Here is a 26,409-nt window from a genome sequence, read left to right as displayed (position 1 = left end):
AACAAAAGGACAAACAGACAGGATGACTTCAGATCTTGTTTAAAGGACTCAGAAGTTATGCCAAGCCAGATAGCTTATTGGATGAAGGATGTCCAGTAGACTGTAGAATTTGAATATCTTGAAAACCAGGTAATTATTAGACTAACAGCAGTAAAGGCAACAGGAACAGACAGGAGATTCAACCACAGGAGGTTGAGAGAAGTGCAGACTGAAAAGATTCAGAGGGCTGTTTTGTCTACAGGGCCTCCTGTGACTAAATGAGAACAATGTGTTGATCCTTGGACTCAGTGAGCCTACTTCTAGGAGTAATTTCTAAGTAAATGCCTAGAGCTGTGTTCAGAGATTTAGCTTTGAGGATACTTAGTGAGTGTTGTTTGAAACTAAACATTGGAAGCAACCCAGATGGCCCCCCCAAAGGCGATGGATGGATCCATTATCATTCATCTGTGTAATAGAATATTGTGTAACCATGACAAAGATGTTGAAAAAAAATTGACACGGGACAAAAATGTATGAAAAATAGGCTATAATAGAACTTATCAGGTTAACATACTGCACAAAGAAACTATGTAACATGGGGTTTGGAAAAACCAGGGAAGACGTTAATCAGAATGTTCCCTGTGATTATCTTTTAAGTTTTAGAATTTGAAGTACCTGGAATTCTTTCTTAGGGCTTTAACACTTACAATGCTTAATGCAAACATATATAATTCTGTAATTAAAACAAATATAGTAAGTAAAAATATGATCTGATTTGTCAGTCTTTTATCCAGATATTTCAATATTTAATCATTTTCAAACCCAAATATTCCTGGTAGTTTGAAGGAGATGTTAGTCCCTCACACCCCGTGTGTTTTGTTGACTTTTTCTGCACTGACTTTGTTGCCTTTGCCTTTGGACAAGCTGTCCTCGACCGTGTCCCCCAGTTGCAGGCTATCGACAGCACCAGAGAACTTGCTGCAATGGAAAAAGATTTCCTTATCATGATTGGCTGTTTCAATAAATCCAAAATTATCCTTCGGAATTGCCACATGACCCAAGAGCCTCTTAGAGTGAGAATTATGACCTAAAAGTCTCGCACAGGTTGCTGTCTGCTGTCCAGGCCTATGTTTGTCACTCATATTAAATCCAACCTTACACCTTATTTGAGAAGTGGGTAATGTCCACCTCATCATAAGCAATAATAAGCCTCCTTTTGTTTGCCTTTATTTGGGCTAGTGGTTGTAGGATTGGAAAAAGTGGCGTCTTTTTCTACCGTGCCCAGAAAATGATGATCTGAATGGGAAGGGTGCGGGGATAAGGGAAGTTATAATGATAAACAGATCTCAAAGTGTGGCACTTTCCCCAAACAAATAGAGGAGCTCGTCACTATTAAGGAAAGTAAAAATTGGGAAAAGAGATGAAGGCACAAATAAGCTAGCTTGTGTATATTCCTTTTAAAATGTGAAATAAAGCCTTGAGTACACGTCAGGATTTCTGCTCCCCTTCTGGCGAGGTGGGTGACCACGGGTCCTCAGTGAGAAGCCACAGAGCGATCTGTAGGTGAGGGGCTGACTTGTGAACAGCGCCTCTCCAGCCAGGGGAGACGGGAGCTCTCTGAGCAGTGAAATAGTTGTTGGCATTTCTGGAAACCTTTTATTTCAGTTATTCCTGAGAACACCACATCTGAATGGTTTTTCCTGGAAGGTCTTTTGGGGACCAACCTGTCTGTGACACCTTTCCACCCAATGTGCTTTTATTCATCTTATTTAGTACTTTAAAACTTGATATAAACCAAAGGTATTTATTTCTACATTATCAGTGCCTCCCTGAGGACCTTCCCTGAGGTCACTTTAATATTATGCTCATAGCTTTTCTTTAGTAAAGATGTAAGAAACCGGAAGTTATTGCTTCTACATGTATTGTACAAGCCATTGTGAAAAAAGAGGGCTCCCTTTCTCAGTATTTAGGGAATAAAACCCTTTTATATTATTCCTTTGATCAGAGTTACGTGGCCTTTGGCTGTCGGATCTTTAGACATTTTCATGTTCAAGCACACAACAGCATTACCTGGTGTTTGGAAAAATCAGTTTCTTTTTTTATTTCATGACTTTGTATTTGTGACTGTTCTTTGTAAGGACATGTGTCTTTTATTGTATGTTGCCTTAAATATCTCTTGGAGAAGGATAGCACTTAAGTAATTTAATAAAACACACTGCTAATGATGGTGTCACGATTTTAGATAAACCATTTAGCTTGTATCTTTAAGATTTTGGATAGAATATTAAATATAATTTTAATCAGCTATAAGAAGGCCAGGGATTTTGGATGAAGTACTAGGGCCAAGAACTTCTGATTCAGCTTAAACACTCAAGTTGTGTGTGAGTTTAAGCAGCCAGTATTACAGTGTGGCTGATCATTAATTTAAGACCTTCTCTAGCTAGCCTACATTAAAGCAATGTGCAGTTTTTCCTGGTGGCGGGCTGATAATTGAGGAGCGTGATGGCCAAGTGCATATTATATGGATGGACTGTGCTGCTTTTTTGCTTTAAAGGAAATAATGAGGGTTGGACAAGGAAATGCAAAAGCTATTGGGGAAAGAAAGGTCCTTTCTCTCAATGTGGGATTGAAATGTGCAGCCGGGTTAGTTAGTCCCTCCTCTACACCCTCCCACAGTTGGTTCTACTTTGCTGAAAGCTCTCATTGTATGGCATTGTAATTATTTGTTTATGTCCTGTGTCTCTTTTAAACTATAGTTGGCCCAGCCTTGGTCTTCTTTGTGTCGGCCTAATTTAGCACAATGCTAGCAGTGAGTTTTTTGCGTATATGATTTATATTTCTGAAATAGCAGATTAGGAGGCATATTTTAGTCCAGTAAATATTTCAGAATATTGGCAAATATTTTGAATAGTCAGAGGGGTTTGGGACGCATTTTTTGCCCCCAAAGCATATTATGTGTTGTTCATTCAAAAAAAATTTTCCTGTAATCTCACATTTTTATAACTGGTAGGTTCCAAAGAGCAGTTTGGTGCTGAGGCCTGCTGGAATGGGATAAGTAATCCTTCCTCAGGCAGGTCTTCACGCCTTTTCTCTGCATATCTGTGTTGTGCTGGGTATGAACAGCCACCCTTATTTGTTGAAGGCCTTCGGTACACCCGGCCGTGTATTGTGCTGAGGATACAGTAGTGACCAAAAACATGTGCTTTTCCCTCAGGGATGGAGTTTATATTCTGAAGTATTAGAAGCAGTTTCAAGTCTTAGGAGTTACACAGTGAACCTTTTTGCTGCCCTTTTTTTTTTTTTATCTTGGTGACACATAGAAAACCATAAATCAGAAAGTGTGAGAGTCATCGATTTGCTATTTGAGATAAGAATGCTCTGCTAGAAGCAAAATTAGAAAAGGCTGTTTCGATTTACACTGTCCTTCTCTGTGCACTCTCACCCCAGCACACATTTTGTTACTTCGTAACAGTGATGCTACTTCCTTTTCACCAGTGTCCCAGCTGTAGACCCCAGTTTGTTGTGGAAATCTAGTCACTTTTGAATAACTATAGCAATTTGTAAATTACTCCTCAGTGTTCCCAAGGGACATTGTGATTAAACTGGATGATAGAGATTTGCCCTACCAGGTCACTTGGATGGGACAGAAAGTGCCAGGAGATGAAATAGAAAGGTTAGCAGGGAGCAGATGATGGCGGGTTTGTTTTATTGAGCCAAGGGGCTCTGACTGTATTCCTGGGAAATGGGGAACCACAGAAGAATTTGTAGAGCTGGCTGACATGAGGAAACAGAATTCAACAGGGTCCACATGGAGACATTGAGTCCTATGAGAAGACTGATCTAAGAGTCCCTTTAGATAGGGTGTGACCCGACAGTGAGGAGGGCCAGGAGACAAGCAAACACTCACTTGCTATGCATCGATTCCCTTTGAGAAGATGGGTTAGGTGGGCTGCAACGTGCATTTCTAACATGGAGAAAATCTGCCCAGGGAGTAGAGGGAAGTTGCCCCACATTCCTGCCTGGCACACTGTTTGGAATGTGCTTGTGCATGTGTGCTGGGGGCGCAGATCTGCTGGTTTGTGCAGGGAAGAATGACTGACTATTCTCCATTTTCCTGTAATTGCAAAATTATCTTCTCTCACAGTATGTTCTTGTTAGGCAATTTCCCCTTGATTAACTTTGTGTCTGGATTGCAAGTTTTCTTTTTGGCTTTTTTTTCCTAATTATTTTCTCACTAGTGGTCAGAAGTAGAAATGGAAATACATCAGCAAATGATTTATGGGACAAGGAATTTTCTCCCCACCCCTAAGTACATGCACATAAACGAAAAATGCAGGCTAGCAACTGACTTTCATTTCTTCGGATAGATGATAGTATTTTGTTATGCCACTTGGAGGAAGAGTAATAGAAATCAATGTAAATATGTGTTGCAGTGATAGCCAGCTGGCTGTCTGAAGTGAGTGTCAGCTTTGTGGAAGGAATAGAGACATTTTCCTGTCGTTTTATTTGGAACTGCCTGATGGCTCAAGAGCATTTCTCTTGCCACAGCCCTGCAATAAAAGTAAACACAAACATTTCTAAGAAACAGATTGTTAGAGTTTCTTTGAAATGTTTAAATAAAGAGCATTTACTATATGCTCAAAGCGTTTGAGTCTTAACCCCTTCAGTAGAGCAGCCCTGCGATGCTTAAGCATCACTGATGTTGAAGGCAGAGAGGAGACGAGGGGTCTGGCGCTGGACTTGCCCTTCTGTGTAAACTGGACACCATGTGAGGCAGTTGTTGTTCGTCACTGGGCAGCAGGCAGCCAGGGCTGTGATCCTCGTGAGAAGAGAATCACATGAGGTGACAACCACATCTGCCCTGGCGCTCTGCTCCAGCACTTTCCCAGCCTTTGTCCTGGGCGGGGACCCTTAGGGAGCACGGTGGTCTCATGGAGTACGGGGCTTCCCAGGAGGCTGGGCACTGCGGAGGCGGGAGCCATGCTAGGGGAGGCCAGAAGCTGGAATGTGTATGTGTAGTAGGTGAGATGTAGCAGAGAGCAGCTGCTGCCAGGTTTGGAAGAGTGGCCATGCCAGAGGTCATGGAGTCCTGAGGGAAGTGGAGAGTTCTGGCCTAGCGAGGGTGGAGAGGCCGTGCTGAGCACCAAGATACCAGAAAGACCACGTCTTAGGAGTAAGGACCGTGCCTTAGAGTAGGGCCAGATGCCAGAACTGTGGACACAACTGAAACAGGCCTGTCTTAACCAAGTATGAAACCAAGTCTGACAGGATTAAGAGGATCTGCCAGTAATTTAACTGCCATTGGAATCAAACCGAATACCTTCTTATTGTCTACCTTATAATAGAAAAGAAGCATGCAAAGAAGCAGGTAAATGGGACTCATATTTAAAATGAAAAGTAATCAATACAAATAGACAGCGCCTTTAAAGCTATGCTATACTAGATCTTGGCCTCTGACAACATTCTCCACTGAAAGGAATCGGGGCTTTTTGGAGAAATGACTGTGTTCAGATAAGAGATGGGGTAGGTATAAGATGAGCCCAGAACTTTATTTTTAAAAAATTTAAAATATGTTTTTATTGATTTCAGAGAGGAAGAGGGAGGGAGGGAGGGAGGGGGAGAGAGAGAGAGAGAGAAACATCAGTGATGAGAGAGAGTCATCGATCGATTGGCTGCCTCCTGCCCTACTGGGGATCAAGCCCACAACCCGGGTATGTCCCCTGACTGGGAATCAAACTGTGACCTACTGGGGATCAAGCCCACAACCCGGGTATGTCCCCTGACTGGGAATCAAACTGTGACCTACTGGTTCATAGGTCAGTGCCCAACCACGGAGTCATGCAAGCCAGGCTGAACCCAGAACTTTTTTTTTAAATTTAAATGTTAGCAAGTAAGGATATAACAGTAAGGAAAAATGATGGGAGCCTGGCCGGTTTTGCTCAGTGGTTAGAGCATCAGCCCGCGGACTGAAGGGTCCTAGGTTTGAATCTGGCCAAGGGCACATGCCTCCGTTGCAGGCTTGGTCCCCAGCCCTGTCAGGGCGTGTGCGGGAGGCCACCAATCGATGTGTCTCTCTCACATCCATGTTTCTCTCTCTCTCTTTCTCTCCCTTCCACTTTCTCTGAAAAGCAATGGAAAAAATATCCTCAGGTGAGGATTAAAAAAAAAATGATGGGCGCATGTTACAAAGATAAAGGAGTCAGCTTAATGGGGTGCCCACTGGCTAAGTCAGAGACCGTTTGAGCACCAAAAATTAAGTCCAGCGATAAATTATAAACCCTGGAAAAAGTAGGCCTTCAGACATCCATATTGATCATAAGTAGAGAAGTAGACAAATAATGTACAGTACTGAGTAATGACTGACAATGTGGAGGGAATGCTGTGGCCATCCCAGTCAGGTTTCGATCAGGCACGGATCACCAGTGGCTGCTAAAGCTAGGGGGAAGTTTCGCTGAGGGACAAGATATTTTCACGGTCTTAAAGTATCTCCCTAAAGATTACTTATTAGTTGCAAGGGAAAAAAATAATAATTTTCCATTGGAGAAATTAGACAAAACCTTGGCTAGATGATCAAAATTAACATTGCCAAGGAGGGTCAGGTGGATGGTATGTGTTTTCAAATATGACACCTGCAGAAGAAAACATCACCTGTGTGGTTTTTTTGGCTGATAGTGCATGACTTGAATTAAGTCAGGAGGAAATGTCAGACAAGTCAAAAGGAAGTGTTTTATTCATATAAAAAAGGGGGAGGACTGTATTTTTGTAAAGCATCAGTGTAATAAAAGACAAAGGAAAGCTGTGTGTTTCGGATTAAAGGCAGTGAAGTGCAATACCTAACCCTGAGCTGGGATCCCCAGTTGGAGGAAAAGAAATGCTCTAATGTGGGTTGGGTTAGTTGAAAATGGTGGTAGATAAAAGTATTGTGTCAGTATTAAATCTAAGATTGATAACAACATTATGGCTATTTAAGAATTCCTCTGTTCTTAAGAAATAAATTCACGAGTATTTAGATGTGAAGAACCATGATGTATGGAACTTATCTCCACATGGCTCAGGAAAAAATGTTGAGAGAATGTGTCTGTAGACAGAGTGAATGATTAATGGGTTCAGTGTTAATAATAGGTGAATTTGGGTAAAGAACATATGGTATTCTTTGAACTAGTACTATTCTACAACTTTTCTATAAGCTTAAAGTTATTTTCAAGTTAAAAAAAAAGTCCTGGCAATATAACAATGACTTAAAGAGAAAAGAATATTCAAAAAAGATACATGTGTTTCTTAACTGTCTTGGTGTGGATTTTCTACTCTTTGGGTTGTCTCTGGTAAATAAACATTTAATCCTGTCACACAGTATCTTTATCATTCAGCAGGCAAAGCCATTTCTGTGTCTATTGGCTAAGAAAGTAAATCTAGTGCAAGAAGAAATAATAAGACTTCTTTTCAAGTTGAAGCCATTATATCATTTCGTGCCATAGAAGAATTTAGAACAAGGAGTCATAGAGGTGGTTCTAATTCCTCCTTTGGTATTTGCTGGCTGAATGGCCGTGGAAAGTTCTCTAACCTTTGGGAAGTTTGGCTGCTGCATTTTAAAATACTACGTACCTATTTTCAAGATCTTAAGGCTCAGATGAGAAGATGCATGCAAAAGCTTTTTGTAAATAATAATGGTTTCCTGTACAAACATTAAATTGCTGTTAGTAGTTGTGGTTAAAGATGAATAATGGCTTAGCCTAAGGTAGAGATTTTCCTTAGCTCCAGGAGCTCTTTTTTCTTTTAAATGTCAAGATTAATTCTAGAAGAGGGATTCTTTCCCCAGTAGGCCCTTTGGTTCTTTCTGGTTGCCCTCTTTCTCATTTCCTGTCTTTCTTGTTCCAGGCAAAGCTTCAGTGACTGAGGAGTTGTGGATTCTCTGAATTTCAAGAACAGTGAAATGGGAGCAAAGTAGAGGGTGTATGAAAGAGCATGTAAGTCAAACTCATTGTTCTACCCATTCCCAAATGTCTCATGGACCTGAAGTTCTTAAGAATAGCTCCTGCTTGGCTCTGAGATTGTGTGTGAGGCTCTGATGGGTAGAGGTATCTTCCAAGCCTTCGAGGTGCCCCAGGTCAAAACCACCAGCTGAGGTTTTGGAGGAAAAAGGACTGAAGGAGTCAGCTTCCTCATAGGAGGAGGAAGACAACATGGGCCAGGTTGGTTGAAATTCATAAACAAAAGGGCACAGGAAATAATGTCCACCTGAGTCACAGAAGTGACAGAAAAGGTGCTGCTGGACCTGAAGTCACATAAACCAGCACATTTATTTATTTATTTATTTATTTATTTATTATTTTTTAAATATATCTTTATAGATTTCAGAGAGAGGAAAGGAGAGGGAGAGAGAGAGAGATAGAAACATCAATGATGAGAGAGTCATTGATAGAGCCCACAATTCCTGGGCATCTGCCCTGACTGGGAATCGAACCCGGATCGCCTGGATCCCAGGTTGATGCTCAACCACTGAGCCACGCCCGGCCGGGCTAAATCAGCACATTTAAAAGTTTAACATTTAAACATTACATTTAAAAGGAAAAAGACCACCTGTGTTAAGGACAGTCGCTACCTTAGTGTAATGCCATTTTTCATCTTTAACCAAAGCTATTAATAATAATTTAATTTTATAGAAGAAATTATTAGGAAAGGTTCTAAGGAGGCCTGGGAGAGTCATTTGGGGCCAGGCCTTTCCCTTTGATCTGGAAATACTTTTGATTGAGGCTCTTCAGTCTAAAAGATTACAGTTCTAAGGCCAGCCCTCTTCTCTGGAATTGAGTAGCCGTGGTCAGCGCTGTGTGTCAGCGTGTGTCAGTCTGAGACGAGATGAAGAGCTTGCTCTAGAACATAGACCAGTAAACTGCTTCCTTCATTGAGAAAGTCTTGTGCCAAAAGTAAAAATCAGCTGAACGAAACAGTATTCTGAGTGTTGGTAGTTAATTTCTATTCTGGCACATAATTACTATGTATATATCCAAACAGTATGTTGATTAGTTTTGTTTGTTTTTAAGCTTGATAAGAGTGGTACATTGGGTGAAGTGTTCTACAACTTGCATTTTTCACTCGGTTATGTTGTTAAAATTCACTTGTATGCAATAACAGTAAATTAATTTTTAATGTTAAAGAAAATTCTGTTGTGAAAATCTGTTAGAGTTTATCTGTTGCTCCACTTCCTTCCAACTTTTGGTATCCTGTTGCCAGTCTGGCGCATATAAAATAGCATATGCATGTGGTCTTAATTTGCATTTTCCTGATTAATGCTAACATTGAGCATCTTTCTTTTTGGTATCTTTGGAAAACAGTTCATGACTTTAATGTTGAGAAATTTTTTAGTCTTATATGGCTAGTGCAGTGCTGATTCTGTTTTAGTTTTAGTTTTTTTATTTTGTTTTTTGAAACACAGTCTATCACTATCTTTCTTTTAACTCTGTGTGTTTTTTATTGCTAATTTAATTTTTTTCATTTGGATAGAAATTTTTGTTCTCATTCAAATGTTTTTTTCTTTGCTTGTTTGGAACTCATGTGTCCTATTTCTGTTCTTCTAATGATTGTGCTGAAAGTGTATTCTTAACAGTTTTAAAGTCAATCAGTAGTTAAGGTATTTTTAATCCCCTTCTGGAATAATACAAAACTCATAGGACACCTAATGAAGACTGTCTCCTTCTGTGCTTATGTGTTCTTTTCATTGTTTCAGTTCTATGATTCACTATACAAATTAAGCAATTATTACTGTTTAGATATGGTATCTGTTTAACTGTATGTTTACGATTTCTTGCTTTTCTTTCCTTCTTGCATCTTATACTTTTCCTCTGGTGACACTTGCCTTCTTCAGATTTTTTCCCCTTAGAATCTCTTGGTGGTAACATTTATCAAATTTGATTTATGTGAAAACATCTTTATTTCACTCTCAGAGTTCTTAGTTGACAGTTGTTTCCTCCCAGTATTGTGAACATACTATTTATTGCACTGTCCTATGGCTTTCATTTTTGTTCTTAGGAAACCTATTAGTAGTCTTTCATTTGCCATTTTTTAGTAGGTGATTTGGCTTACTTTGAGATAGTTTATTTGTCATTGGGGTTCTGCAGTTTCACTACAATGTTATTTGCAACTTTCTGGTTTTTATCCTGTTTATATTTGCTGCATTTCTTGTATGTGTGGATTCATGTTATTCATCAGCTCTGACAGTTTCTCAGCTGTTAATACTTTGAATACTGGCTCTCTTTCATCATTTCAGTTGTCTCCTGGTTTTGATTAAATAGATGTTAGAACTTCACTTTTTATTTTTTATGTTTTTTCATTTGTATTTGATATTTTCTTCCTTGTCTTCCTTTGTTTCATTCTGGGTAATTTCTTAAGATTTAGCTTCTAATTCAGTAATTTTCTATTCAGCTGTGTTGAGTCTTTTATTTCACCCATCTCTGGAGTTTTTAATTTCAGTGATTATATTTCTTCATTTCTAAAAGCTTTATTTCTGCTTCATATCTGCATGAGTATTTTTTGATGGTCTCTTTCTGTTTGTTCATTTTTTACTCCATTTTTCATATCTTTAAACAACACCAAAGAGAGTTATTTGATAAATGCTGGTATCTGAAATCCTTGGAGGTCTGAATCGGTGCTTGTGGTTTGTTTCCTAGTGTGCAGTTTTGATTATGTGCTAATATTTGTTTGATAATTTTATCTTAGAATCTTGAGGTTTTCTTGAAATTTCTGTGTGTTTGTAGTAGGAGCCAGGAGGATACTTACAGATGCAGGACCACTTTTGTTCCCTTTAGGAATCCTGGTTTTAGGTTGGGCTTTCCCCACATTGCTGAAAGCTGAAAGTCTAGATTGCCTATCCCATTGCTGGTATTCATAGTTGCCTCCAGGGCAACTCCTGCCTTCTTTGCTCAGGTTTCAGTGCACTGTTCCTGCCATGTCCTCCTGGGCTTTGTTTCTTTACCTGGAGCTTAACCAAATGCATTAAGAAATATTTTGTAAAATAATTTATTCAGAATCTAATTATAGTATATCAGAAGGGCCCTGCAAATTTTAGTCTACCACAGTTCCTAAATTAGTATTGCCCAAGCCATATTTTAAAATCAGTTTTTTTCTGTACATGGTTTTATAAATTTTCTTAAACTCTTTAAATTTTACATGATAAATTATTTCACCTAGGGATAGGAAAATATTGAAGGTAGTGATTTATTTGGAAGGTAGCTTATTCACATCTGTACTCATATCTCATACTCTATGCTTACACTTTTGCCTGTGTTTTCTTTTTTTCTAGTTAAGCTATTGAATATTTACTTCCTTGGAAGTTGGAATTACTACTTTTGGAATAACTCATAAGAACAGAGTTCTTACTCAGCACCCCTTTATTATACCTCCCAGTCTATTTTCTTTTATAGGTCATTTTTCTTTCTATCCAGAATACTGGGTATAAAAGATTAAGTGGTGGATCTATGCGTGTGGATGCTTTTCCTTCTCACATATAGTGCAGAAAATTGATGTTCACTGTTGTGAATTAGAGGCATAACCTGTAAACTCCATGTTTTTACATCCTACATCCCCTTAAAAGGTGTAGAAAGCAGCATCAAGTTTTTGGTCTATAAAATGTTAAACTGACTTTAACACTTGAAAAATTTTAAATTTCAAAATGGATGTTAGTTGAGCTGACTGATTTCATAGTTTATTCATTCTGCAGGCGCATACCATACCTTTGCAGAGGCCTCACAGATCTGACAGGCGAATGTGTGTGGATTAGGACTTTGTGATAAAAGTGATATGTTAGCGATGTTTCCAATCTGCAAAATCTTTATGCTTTGTAGGCCACTGGTAGCGTTCTTGTAATACTACTGTAATCATAGAAAAGACAAGGCACTGAAAACATTCCTAGGAAATGCTGAGCTCTGTCACTAGAGATTCTTTGAGGGACTGCCATGTATATATACATATGTGTGTGTATGTGTATATATATATTTGTTGATATACAAGTTGTCCTAAAAAATGTATACACACTTAACAGCTGATAGCTCAATTGATGTTTCTTTTTTTTTTTTTTTTCAGATTTAACCCATTGGAATTAATAATTATTCAATAATTATTCAAAGTGTGTATACATTTTTAGGGACACCCTATATATGAACCTCATGGTAACCACAAACCAAAAAACCTACAGTAGATACACAAAAATAAAGATAAAGAACCCAAAATAATACTAAAGACAGCCAACAAGTCACAAGGGAGGAAACCAAGAGAATAACAGAGGAACAAAGAACTTCTAAAACAACCAATAAAGAATTAACAAAATGGCAATAAGTACGTATCTATCAATAATTGCTTTAAATGTAAATGGACTAAATGCTCCAATTAAAAGATATAGAATGACTGAATGGATAAAAAAAACACAAGACCCATCTATATGCTGCCTATAAAACTCAACTTCAGATTGAAAGACACACACAGACTGAAAGTGACTGGGTGGGAAAATATATTTCATGCAAATAGAAGTGAAAGGAAAGCTGGGGTAGTAATATTCATATCAGACAAAATAGATTTTAAAACAATGACTATTAAGAGAGACAAAGAAGGCCTGGCTGGGTAGCTTAGTTGGTTAGAGCTACTTCCCGATACACCAAGATTGTGGGTTTGATCCCCAATCAAGGGCATATACAAGAATCAACCAGTGAATGCATAAATAAGTGGAACAACAAATAGATGTCCCCCCCCAAAAAAAAAATTTAAAAAAATTAAAAAGAGACAAAGAAGGCCATCACATAATGATAAAGGGGTCAATCCATGAAGAAGATATAAATTCATAAATATTTATGCACTTAATATAGGAGCATCTAAATGTATGAAGCAAATATTAACAGACATACAGGGAGAGACTGACAGTTATACAATAATAGTAGGGGACTTTAATGCCCCATTTAATCAATAGATAGATCATCCAGACAGAAAATCAGTAAGGAAACATTGGCCTTAAATGACACATTATACCAGATGAAGTTAATAGGTATATACAGAACATTTCATCCAAAGAGTGCAGAATACACCTTCTTTTCAAGTGCCAACAAATTGAACAACCTAGAAGAAATGAATAAATTTCTTGAAACATACAGCTCTCTAAGATTGAACCAGGGAGAAACAGAAAATTTTACTAGCAATGAAAAAGTGAATCAGTAATAAAAAACTTAAAAATAAAAGTCCAGGACCAGCCGGCTTAATAGGTGAATTTTACCACACATTCAAAGGAGAATTAATATTTCTTCTTAAAAATATTGGAGGGGGAGGAATGCTTTCAAACTCATTCTATGAGGCCAGCATTACCTTGATACCAAAACCAGACAAAGACACTACAAAAAAATAAAATTGCAGGACAGTATTCCTGATGAACATAGATGCAAAATTCTCAAAAAAGTATTAGCAATCTGAATTCAACAATACATTAAAATGATCATACACCATGATCATGTGGAATTTATTTCAGGGATGCAAGGATGTTTCAACATCTGCAAATCAATGTGATAATCCACATTAACAAAATGAGGGATAAAAATTATATGATCATCTCAATAGATGCAGAAAAAGCATCAACATCCATTTATGATAAAAACTCTCAACAAAGTGGGTATAGAGGGAACATATTTCAACATAATAAAGGCTATATATGACAAATCCTCAACTAAGATAATACTCTATGGTGAAGACCTGAAAGCATCTCCTCTAAGATCAGGAAGAAGACAAAGATGCCCACTCTTACCCCTCTTATTTTATATAGCATTGGAAGTCCTAGCCATAGTAATCAGACAAGAAAAAGAAATAAAAGGAATCCAAATTGGGAAGGAAGAAGTATAACTGTCACTTGTTGCAGATGACATAATACTATATATAGAAATTGATAAAAGACTCCACCAAGACATTGTTAGAACTAATAAATGAATTCAGTAAAGTTGCTGGATAACAAAATTAATATATAGAAATCTGTTGTGTTTCTATACACTAATAATGAACCATCAGAAAGATAAATTAAGAAGACAATCCCATTTACAATTGCATCAAAAAGAATAAAATACCTAGGAATAAATTTAACCAAAGAGTGGAAGCAATTTAGTGTAACTTGAACTTGTGGGACCAGGGGCCTGCTCCTACTTAGCACCTTGCATCAGAGGATTTCAGTGTTTTTAGCAACTTGCATTACAGTAGTAATATTTATGAGCCATATATGGGCATAATAGAAAAAGTTATAAGTGAAAACTGATGGAAGATTGTCCCTATTAATGTTTTAATATATTTCAGATCATCACCTGGTGGCTCTTTGAGCTGCTGTCCCTGAAATTTGCTAGTTGTTGAAGTAGGGTGGCTACTGTGGTCTGTGGCTGCCTGAGGTGCCCTCTCCTCTTCTTTTTAGGGAGTTTACTTTTATGTTAACTTATCATCTTGGTCTGCTTCAGGGTTGGCAAAGGTCAAGGTGCTGGTTAAGAGAAAGTCTTGGTGAAAAGTCATGTGGTGATTTATTTGCAATAGAGGTTTGGAAAACATGGGTGGAATAATTTTCTGATAATTTAAAATAATTGTAAAACAACTGTTTTAAGATTGGAAAACAATTAGTGTTTTGATTTTGGAGTTCCTGCATTTACTAATTACTAAATGTAAACAATTTCTATATGCAGGTGCCAAGAGCAGCTTCTTTCTTTCATCAGCTATTTAGCCAGCCTGGGAGGCTCCCTTAGTAGCTAGCTCCGGAGGCCTTTCAGGGTTGTAGCCAGCCCTCACTGGCCTTGGCATAGGTCACTGATTCATATGCAGAGGGCCTCAAAGTGTTTGGGAAGCTTATGTTTCAGGTTAGGGAAGATTAGGGTCTCTCTGGAAAGAGGCAGAAGCATGTACAGCAAACTAACTGTTTCTGGAAGGTTTTTTTCCCCTCCCTCATTTTTTATTGATTTCTTAGTGACTCCCCCAGCAGCTGTTGCAGATGCTTGCTTCTTTTTGAACTCTTGATCTCCCTCAGCTCAGTTTTTGGCAAATGCTCACTGGCTCAGATACACCGTGTTCCTGTGGGAAGGCTGCAAATACTGAGGACGAGGCTAGGTTACCAGTCTATACCACATAGTGTTTTAATCTTTTAGCAAATCTTTTACTTTTCATTCATGGATAGTACTTGTCACAATTTCTGTTGCGTGTGTATGTGAATATCTCTCCACTCTAAATTCTTTTAAAGGCAGGGACTGCCATGGTGACCGTTTTATCCATGCTGTTTACTCTGGGCTTGCCATATAATAAAGAAAGAATGAACAGGACACACACTCATCCTAAAAAGTGAACTTCTTTGTCAACAATGGTTTACATATAGCAGCCTGATAATAGATCATTGTTTTTTATTATTATTGATTTTAGAGAGAGGGAGGGAGAGAGACAGAGAGAGAGAAACAGCATATGAGAAAGAAACATTGATCGGTTGCCTCCCGCAAGCACCCCAGCCTGGAATGGAATCCATAACCTGGGTATGTCCTTTTGGTGTATGGGATGACACTCCAACCAACTGAGCCACACAGGCCAGGGCAATAAATGACTTTTCATTTGGTCAAGGGAAAAGGCAGAAGAAAGTTATCATTTACCATAGCCCTTACAGCCATTGATGTTTGTAAAACCAGACAGGTCTTTTAAAAATATAATGTGCTTTGATCGAACAGATCTATATCGTGATTGTGACAGTGTTTATATGAATCTATATGTGTGATAAAATTTTATAGAACAGTATCAACAATAAATATAAATTAAAAAATTTATAGAACTGTATGCAAAAAGACAAAAGTACATGTAAAAACTAGTGAAATCTGATTAAGGTCTGTAGTTTAGTTACTAGTAGTATACAATGTCAAGTTCCTTTTTTTGCTAATTGTATTGTGGTTATGTAAGATAAAGACGAGTCCTGGGGAAAGGATAGACAGGAGCTCTTTACTATTTCACAATTTCTGTGTGAGTCTAAAATTATTTCAAAATCAAAAGTTAAAAGAAAAGCACAATGAGATCCCACCATATACCTATTAAGATAGCTAAAAAACAGGCAAATGAAACAAAAATAGATAATACCAAGCCCTGGCAAAGACAAGAACTCTATTGCATTGCTGGTGGGAAGGTAAAAGGGAACAACCATTTTGGAAAACAGGTAGTTTCTTACAAAGTTAAACATATGTGTACTATATGAGCCAGCAGGTTTCCAGCTGGGTATTTACCCATGAGATATGAAAACCTCTGTTCACACAAAAACCTGTATACTAATATTTCTAACAGCTTTAATCATAACTGCTCATAACTGGAAAAAACTCAAATGTCCTTCAGCAAGTGAATGGATAAATAAAGTAATATATCTATCAATGGAATATTACTCAGCAATAATAAAAGACAAACACAACTATTTGCATGAATCCCAAATAAATGCATTGTGCCATGTGAAAGAAGCCAAACTCAAAAAGTACATCCTGTGAGACTCAAAAGGGTACTTGCTTACTATATATAATTCCATTTATATGACGTTATGGAGGAGGCTGAAGTATAGGGTCAGGAAACAGATCAGTGGTTGTCTGTGGATGGGGGAAAGGATTGGCCTACAATGGCATAAGGAACTTCTGGGTTGAACAAAATGTTTATCTTGATTGTGGAGTTGATTACATGACTGTATGTTTCAAAACTCATAGAATTGTACATTAAAAAGAATGGGTTACTGTATGTAAATTATACTCCAATAAATCTGACTTTAACATGAAAACAATACTACCACCACCAAAAAAAAAAAAAAAAAATTAACAATGGTCTTTAGCTTAACCACTAGTAAAGAATTCAGTGTCTGCCACTTGCCTATGATTGAGAAGGATTTGAAAGGTCATTAGTTACACAAGATGTCTCATTCAGACATGAACATAGCCTCTTAAATACTTTGGCCTCTAATTGAGCAATGGAAATAACTATTACCATAGAGCTGGGAGCTGTAACATTTGTTAAACTGAATGCTGCTGGGAGATTAAAACAAAAGCTTCTGGCTCTCACTTTAGTGGGTATAGTCTTTAGCATGTGAAAATTTAATTAAATACCACTGTATCTTTTCTCCTGGCTCCTTTGTCATTAAATGAGCCATTAATGGAAAAGACTTGAGTTTTTGGATTGTTTTAAATCTCAGCTGTAACAACTGTAGTGTCATCCCCTGTCCCTCCACCCCCCATGGATTATAAAATGTCCTATTGGGAAAGCAACTCTGATTTGGTGGGAGGGAGGGAGGGAGAGATAATTTCAGCGCTACAGGAAGTAGTCTAATTTAAATATAACTCACAAATGTTTATAGCAGGAATAGGAATATTCATACTGGACATTTGAAGTCCTCAAACTCTGAAGCAGTGTTTCTTTATTTGTTTTTTAATAACCCTAAGGTTATTTTTTTTGTTTTTTAAAGAATTTTTTATTGATTTTTAGAGAGAGAAAGGGAGAGAGACACAGAGAGAGAAGCATCCACGTGAGAGCGATACTTCAGCTGCCTCTGCACGCCCCACACTGGGGACTGAGCCCGCCTTACTGGGAACTGAACTGGTGGCCTCTCAGTGCATGGGGCAACACTCAGCCAACGCTCAACCACACTTGCCCGGGCTGAAGCACTGTTTCTTGATAATCAGCATTCTTTGTAAATCAAAGTCACACTTTGATTTTGAAAGAAGATTTAAACTCTGAACTCTTGACTGTGATTTGTGGTGTTGAAGGGTATAACTTCTACCTTTATGGGACAGATATCTGGATAATGCATAGGAGATAACTAGCAACAGTCTTTTCCCAGCACAAGTCTCCTTGTTAACTTAAAACTGGGATTTACTAGATTGGTTTGGATTTAATGCTATCCAGTAGTCATTTCAGTTGAGCAAACACTTAGTAATTATTAACCACATGTCATGCCTATTATGAGGTGTTGGGTTTGCCCAGACAAATGAGCCTCAAGCCCTGTTTTCAAGGAGTTCACATACAGCACGTGAACCAAGCTATGCACAGCTCCCTTAAATTCAGCTACAGGGGAGACCCTTAGGAGGAAGCCCTAACCTAGGGGATGACATTTGAATTAGCCTCTGTGTGTAAGTAGAATTTTGTTCTCTGTGGAAGAGAGGAAGCCTGGATTTTTCAAGCAGGAGGAGCTGAGTGCTATGTGAAAGCTTTTGTAGTCAGGGAATCATGACTAAGAAACTGGACAAAGAATTTCTCCCCTTCGTCCCCAACTAAGTAAGAGTTAAAATAAAAGCAGTGTATATATAGTAAATAAGATATGAAATTATAAGTAATTTACCCTCTTTCCTCCCCTGTATTAGTTTCTATTGTTGCTGTAATTAATTACCACCATGATAGTGCTGGTTGTGAAACAACACAAATTTATCTTATGCTTTTGTAGATCAGAACCCGACATGGATCACCCTGGGTTAAAATCAGTGAGTCTGAGGCTTTCAGCCTTTTCTGGCTTCCAGGGGCTGCCAGTATTCTTTGGCTCATGGTTTCTTCTTTATCTTCTCTCTGATTATTTTTCTGTAGTCAAATCCAGGAAAGGGTCTCTGATTTTAAGGATCGTGTGATTAGATTGGGCCCACCTGGGTAATCCAGGATACTCTTCCCATCTCAGTATCCTTAACTTATTAAAAATTTTTTTAAATGTAAGTGCAGTTGGTATACAACCTTATATTGGTTATATTAGTTTCAGGTGTACAATAGAGTCACTTGACATTTTTATACCTTACAATGTGATCACCCCACTAACTCTAGTAATCATCTGTCACCATGTAAACTTATCACAATATTATTGACTATATTCCCCTTCCCCTTTTCACCCATTCCCTCACCCCTTCCCTTCTGGTAACCATCCCTTTGGTCTCTGTTTCTATGAGTCTGTTTCTGTTTTATTTGTTTGGATTTTTTAGATTCTACATATAAGTGAAACCATATGGTATTTGTCTTTCTCTGCCTGACTTATTTCACTTTGAATTCTCTATAGCTCCATCCACATTGTCGTAATGGCAAGATTTTATTCTTTTCATTGCTGAGTAATATTTCATTGTATGTATGTGTGTATGTGTACATACATCTTCAATACCCTTAATTTAGTCACATTTCCCAATCCCCTTTGGCCATGTAAAGCAACATATCACAGATTTGGGGGTTAGGATGGGACATGGGGCCGTTATTCTGCTGACCCCGTCCTCCCATCCTTACTCCTTATTTTCTTCCCCACTGGTAAGCTATTTGGGCACCAGAGCTTTTATATTTATAATTTTTAAAATTTATATTTAAAATTTAAAAAGTTTTTTTCCTTTTCATTGAATTTATTGGGGTGACACTGGTTAACAAAATTATGCAGGTTTCAGGTGCACAATCCCACAGCACATCCTCTGTGCACTGCATTGTGTGTGCACCACCCCAAGTCAAGTCTCCGTCCATCAGCATTTGTCCCCCCACACCCCCCCCCCCAGCAATCACCACTCTGTGGTTCATGTCTATGAGTGTTTTCCCTTTTTTCTTCTTCTTTGCTTAATCCACGTTATATCCATGTTTGATCATACTATGTAAAGTTAAACCTTAAAGCTCTTTCCTTGTACTTGCACCTACTAAACTACCTCTTTCATTTTAAATGCTATAATGGAATTCTAGTTAGCAGGTGTTACTTTCGTTGAAGGTCACAAACAATGCAGTAGTGACCACCACTGGACTTACATCTTCATGTCTTCTCCACACATGTCCTTAGGGAAAATATACTGAATTACTAGAATAGGAGAACCTCTGGGTTGTTCATTTTGAAAGAAGAATTTGAGAAATTAATAAAAGAGACGAGAAAAGAAATGCTTGATACTAAAGAAAGGAAGTTCATTAAAAAGCATCGAAGATGGAAGTGAGCGTTAATTTATGGCTTAGTGTGTGCCAGTCTCTATGTTAGAGGATGACTTCCTTTTTCTCACTTGATATTTCACTGTGATACCAAGAGAGATGTCGATAGCCCCAGCTTATTGATGAGGAGAGTGCACGGTAGGAACTAGAGTAAGGTCATGGCTCTAGGATTCCACTCTGTCTTGCTGCCCACCTCAGAGACAGTGGGGACTCTGAAAGCTATGACCTCTACCTCTCAGTCCTCAAGTGTACTCAGCAAGTGGGGAATTGTGAATATTCTTAGATTATTTAGCTCTTTAAATGTTGGTGCTGCTATTGCATACATTCTCCTTTGATTTTTTTACTTTAAAAACACCGCCCAGAATGAGTGACTGTACTTTAAATAGAGCATCCCTGTTGCACAGCATCCTTAGGAACCCAGGCGTTGCCTAAAGCCTGAGGTCCAGCAGCTCTGGCCGCGTGGCTGGGCTGACAGGAGCTGGGCGAGTGCTCCCTGTCTGGGAGTTGTCCCTCCTGGGATCTACCTAGGGAGGTGAAGCGGGCTTCCTCCCGTCTCAGGCCGAGCCGGGGCTTACCGTAACCAGGGGAGCCTCGGTTAGAACAGAATTCTCCTGGAGTTGCTACTCTGGGGTGTTAGTGTATTGGGGTTTGAAGCTCCTGAGGATGGCAGGAGGCCCATTAGGGCTGCTTCTCCAATAGAGCTTCCAACACCAAGCATACATTACCTGGCAGGCCTGGTGGTGGCTGTAAGTGGTATTATGTATTATAGCAGACTGTTGGCTGTTAGCTGGCTAATTTGGGAAGGGGGAGAGGTGGTTGGATTCCACTATAAACTGACCTGCATGCGGGTGATAGGGTTTGCCCCAGGGATCATAAAAATCAGGGTGTAGGGGTACATCCAAATGCTCAGGCCTTATTCCACTAGCTCTTGTACAGCAAGCAGTGGGATTGTGTGTGAAACTGCGTTTACTGCTCCTTCAGGGTGAGCAGTGTTAGATAAAAGAGTGTCAGGGCTGCCTGCTTTCCAGCCTGTTGAGCTCAGCTCTGCTTGGCCTGGGCCCAGGACCTCAATGTTCCTGGGCTTCTGTCACTTAGAGAAGAGGTCCCTGGGAGTGCAGGCACAAGGAGCTACTTATGTGAATTCAGACCAGTGGTAGCTGCAAGAAAGGAGAGTGATAAAGTCCTCCTGTTTTGCTGTCGCTCAACTCTAAAAGGTACTTTAGGATTTTTATAACATTGCAGTGTTCCTTAGGAAAGCTTGACTTGGGGCATTTATTCTGAGGGTTTTGGGGACTTTCTGTGAGGGGAGGTGCTATCTATCAGAAGGACAGTCTGATAGGGATGGACCTGTTGGCTGGACCTAGCCACCAACAGGCTGTGTGATCTTGTTCCAGGTACTTTCCCTCTCTGGGCCTTTAATCCAGGGAGCTTATATTAGAGCAGCTGAGTGATTTGCACTCAGTACCGGCACTGGCACATTTGGTAGTAGATCACTGGGTCCCAACTGACATGCTTTGTAGCCTGACAGAGTTGCTTCTGATTCCTGGGTTGCAGCGCTTATCAGCTCTGTGACAGTAAGCAAGTGACTCCTCCTTCACCTCCTTGTTCAGGTGGGGATCAGGTTACTTGGATCACGGCACAGTTGCAGAGGTTCCGTTCAGTTAAGTGAGGTAATGTGAGCAAAGCACTTAGTAGAGTATCTGGCACCTGCCTCCTGAGGGTACAGCTCATGGGGACCCCATTAGCATGTAAGCTGTTTGGTACGTGAGGGTCTTGCAGCAGAGTGAGTGGCTCCCATTAACTTTAATAATAAAAAAAAAATTCTGGCAACTGGACCAGCAGGATGTTGTTTCCTCACTGCTTTCTGTTCCTTCACATCATGTGAATTTGCTGCTGACCTAGTGGGGTCTGGGAGTGGGCAGCTCTGCTCACTGGGCTGCCCTTTAGAAGAGATACTATAACAGGAAACAAAACTGACGGCACACATGTTCTAAATGGCTCAACTTGGGATTTCTCAATTTGGGATTTATGTCAATATAGTTTTTTCATTGTTCCTAACTTTTGTTATTAGAAAAGAAATTTGTGAGTCATATATGATGCAGTGGAAAAAAGCAGCTGTATTTTCTTGAGAGAGAAGACAGGGAAGCTTGAAAAGGAAGGCTTCATCTCTTTGCAAACCTTTATTGAACTCTGCTATTTGTAAGGCCCTGGAGATGCAAGCATGAGTATCGCTGATGTGGTCCTTGCCGTCATGGAGATTAGGTTGTCGGGGCAGGACAGGTAGATATTCAGTTGCAGGAGTGATGATTTCAGTACAGGAGTGGCAGTGCTTAGAGGAGGAGTGTGGAATCAGTGTGTGATGTAGGATCGCATATGATGGGAGATCAGGACAGTTACCCGGGGTGACATTTAGCTTGAGGTGAAGGAGGAGAGAGAGAGCATGCCAGGGCAGATGAGGAAGGCAGAAGGAACACACGACCAACGGCTCCCTGGCAGAAGGGAGCTGGGCCTATCAGAGAATGTAAAAGGCCAACGTAGCTTCGAGACTAGTGAGCTTTGGGGACAGAGGGGCGTGAATGATCTACAGAGGTGGGCAAGGGCTAGTGGCCTGGACATGAAGGGGCCAAATTTTATTCCAGAGAACAGCTGGAAGCATTGAGCTGTTTAGGGAAGGGCCATGATATGATTACATACTCGATCTTAAAAGGTCACTCTCACTGCTTAGTGGAGAATAGCTTTGGGGAGGGGAGCATAAAGGTATGGGGAAACAGTCTGGAGGCTTCTGCAGTCATCCAGGTTTGTAATGGCAAAGCCTTATGTTGCTCAGGTTGGGGGAGTGGAGATGGATATTTAAGAGGTGCAGTCTACAGGATGCCTGATTGGCTGGATGGGGAGCTAGATGGTAGGGTTGAAAGGAAAGATTGCTCAGTTCCAGTCCCGAGCTGCCGGGAGAAGGGGGGTGCCATCTGGGCTGCTAGAAAATGCGGGGGGATTGTGGTTTGGGGCAGTGTCTGCCGGGCACTCTCCTTCCTCTTTGGGGATATACTCCCCCTACATATTGTGTGGCTTGCTCCCGATCTCCCTCAGGCCTCTGCTCAAATCTCCCCATATTAGGGAGACCTTTGGGTCCACCTCACTTGCATCAGTCCTGCCCCTCTCTGCTCTATTTTACTCTGCAGCACCAATCACCATCTGACAAACTGCTCATTTTCTTACTTGGTTACAGTATATGTCCTTCTAGAGAATGTGAGCTCCTTGAGGGCAAGGGGTTTTGTCTATTTTATTTCCTGTTGTATTGGTAGCACCTAAAACAGTACCTGGCGTATAGGCCCTCAATAAATATAGAGTGTCCCAAAAAATGTATACATACACTTTGAATAATTATAAAGGTGGTATTTATTAAAATATATTTCATGCCTGGCCAGGTGTGGCTCAGTGGTTGAGCACTGACCTAGGATCCAGGCGATTGGGGTTCGATTCCCAGTCAGGGCACATGCCTGGGTTGTGGGCTCGATCAATGACTCTCTCATCATTGATGTTTCTCTCTCCCTCCCTCTCCTTTCCTCTCTCTGAAATCAATAAAGATATATTAAAATAAATAAATAAATAATAAAAAAAAAATAGATTTCATTTTCAAAATTGAGCTCTCAGCTGTTAGAGTGTGTAAACATTTTTGGGGACACCCTGTACTTGTTGAATGAATCATGAGTTTGATTTTAGTTCCTTTTCTGTACCCTTTTCAAACTTGATTGACTTTTAAGGTGAGGCTAGCAAAGGTGGGGCATAGCGGTACTGCTGTTCATTTGACATATCAAATCTTTTTAAAAAAATTTAGGGAGGATGAGTGGAAAAGTTTGATTCCCCCCCCCCCCTTTTTTAAAAATTCAGTGTTAGGGTGGAAGAGAACAGCTATGAAAATGTTTAAATATCACATCTTTTTTTGTTTTTACAAATGGGTATAAAAACCAAAATGTCCATCTGTTAAATTGTTCAGATTGGGGGGCTAAATTATAGCACATTGTAATTCCTCTAAGCTACTTGTTTTTCTGGGAGGGGCTATTGACTTTGATGACATCGTTTTTACTTTCTGGGGAAAGGTATGGAGGCTAAGATCAAAACTGCCTCAAATTTGAGGGCAGCACTGGATACAAACCTTTCATAAGAGATCTTGTTGGATCTCTAGATCTCTGCATAGCCAGTAATTGGAAAGGACTAATAATTCAGATGTGTTCCTAAACTTACTAACTTTTGAGAATAAATCTATTGCCATCACTTGTGAAAAATGAACAGGATCTCTGATTGTGAAAGAGGAGGCTGTGTATGTGATGGTTACGAATACAGCTGTTGGAGTCACACCTCTCTTTGAATCACCATCACTTACTAGTTATGTAACCTTGCACAGGTTACTTAACCTTTACTTAAACAGTGTTACCAAAATTGTATTGTTATTTGAGGGGTTAGGAGAAAACAAATAATGTGTTATTGTTAACACTGAAGAGCTAACCTAATTGATGCTATTACTAAATGGGATTTAGAGGTAGCAGTATCTTAAAGTGAACGAAATGTTAGAGAGTATAGTTGGTCCAGTCCAAGGTTCCTCAAACTTGCCTGAGCATAAGAATATCCTCAGGGTGCTTGTGAAGATGTAGTTCTCAGGCACCACCCAGATGTGCTGAATCGGATCCCTGGAGGTGGGTCCTGGGAACCTTGCTCCTGTAGGTAGGTGATGACACACCTCAGCTTTTGTGAGCCTGTCCTTGGTTTCAGATATTCTGCCTGGTGGATTTCAGGCATGTGTTTATACTTGCCAGATCATGCTCCAATTTTCAGACAGGAAATACGGTCACTGTTTATATAGGCCATCTTATTCAGAGTCCTCTCTAATCAAAGCAGATAGAACTTGCTTCTGGGTTCCCAGGAACACGAGATGATGTGTAGCGACGAAATAGCATAGCGTTGGTTTAAGTTATTGGCCTTCTTGACCTTTCTTTCTCTTTACGAAACCTGTACAATCTTATAACCTGCTCTGGGAAATACATGCAGTGACATGGTCAACATGTCTTGACAACTTCGTTCTCCCCAGTCTCCGAGGCCTCAGTCACTCGGGCCGTCAGAGTGACAGTGACCCAGGAAGCAGTGTCCACACATGCAAAGCGACCCCCCAGGGTTTGTTATTGGAGGCCAGGGCTGCAGAGCTGCTCTTTACTCTGCGAGCTGGGAACCAGGAAGGAACGTTCCACTCGACTGCACCTAGGACAGCGTGTTCTTCATCAGCTGTTCTGGAAAAACAGCATTTTGTTTGCACACAAGCCTGCAAGTTCATTTCCCCTCTCTGGCCCAGGCAGTAACTAAAATCATTTTCCTGTCAGCGACGAAGAAAGATGAGCTTCTAAAACTTTTACTGTGAGGGCTGATATTCCAGTGGAGCCACACCTCTGGGAGGAATCCAGGATTTTCACTTTCGGGGAGGTGGTGGGACTCCCCACACCGGGTGGGGCTGCTGTCGTGGGCCTCTCCCATGAGTCTATGGAGATTTTCTGTAGCAGCCATTTTTCTGTTGGTCATGGTTTCGTATTGATATTTTACTTCACTTTATTTCAGGCTGGCCTCATCTGTATCTTTTTGTTTGCATTACCATGGGAGAAATGGATTTGTGCTAAGAATCTTATTAGGATGATAAGGTCATTTTCTTGACCTGTGACAAATCAATCCACTTTTAGGAACTTTTTTAAAAATTGAAAAGTTGACGTGTATTTATAAATTTGCATATTTTTACTTCCTTAGGAAAAGCCTGTGAGGTCTTGAGGGCATCTACCTAAATACATTTAAAGTTAAGAATCTAGAGATTGAAAGGGAAGGTATTTCTTACTCTTTTTCCCCTTGCCTTAATATTTTCATGTGACAAAATGTTGTATCTGCACAGCATTAAATGGCGGAATCCTAAAATTTTAGTGAATTTAAAAACTACTCATTAGGGAAATGTTGTGAAATATGGGCAGAGTTGGCACACCTAAAGGACTAAGCCTTCCAGACGGGCCGGGCCAGGGGCGCGGCCGGTGTGCAGGCGAGTGCGCTTCTCTCGGGCGGACAGGTGGAAGGAGTCCGGCCCTCGGCGGGGACTGAACCTTTCCCTCTCCAGGAGCTTGGCGATGGGATGAGTCTAGGCCTGCTTTGCCGCCTCCTTTCCTCACTTCTCTTGTTGTTCTGGCTTTTTTTTTTTTCTTTCCTTATTTGTAAACCATCTTTGTGTGGGGAGAGGCTGGAGGTGGAAGTTCAGGAGTCATTTCTTACTGTAGAGGTGACCACCCAGGTAAGCGGTTCTGATCAGTCATAGCCACAGATTGGTATCTTGTCAGGTGAGGGGCCTCTGGGGGAGGAGGGAGTTTGTGGAAGAACAGCTGGGACCTGGACACTTGCATCCTGTTGACAGGGAGGAGGTATGGACCACACCGGGCATTTCTAAGTTGCAAATATAGTATATAGTGAAGAAACACAGTCTCTGCTTACAAAGAAAGCCCT

The 26,409-nt window shown here is 40.0% G+C and overlaps 1 protein-coding gene across 2 annotated transcripts in view; it reads left to right on the top strand.

Moving 5' to 3' along the window:
- SGMS1 (sphingomyelin synthase 1) overlaps positions 1-26,409 on the top strand; it is a 224,697-nt gene that overhangs the window by 68,397 nt on the left and 129,891 nt on the right. For both annotated transcript variants that reach the window (XM_087824421.1, XM_087824420.1), the window contains exon 3: positions 7,855-7,943. The gene's annotated coding sequence lies outside the window, so the exon portion shown is untranslated. The remainder of the gene's footprint in view (positions 1-7,854; positions 7,944-26,409) is intronic.

Source organism: Miniopterus natalensis, chromosome 14 (genome assembly GCF_054644295.1).
Source record: "Miniopterus natalensis isolate mMinNat1 chromosome 14, mMinNat1.hap1, whole genome shotgun sequence".
NCBI classification, from domain to species: domain Eukaryota; kingdom Metazoa; phylum Chordata; class Mammalia; order Chiroptera; family Miniopteridae; genus Miniopterus; species Miniopterus natalensis.
This window is presented reverse-complemented; position numbering and strand designations above follow the sequence as displayed.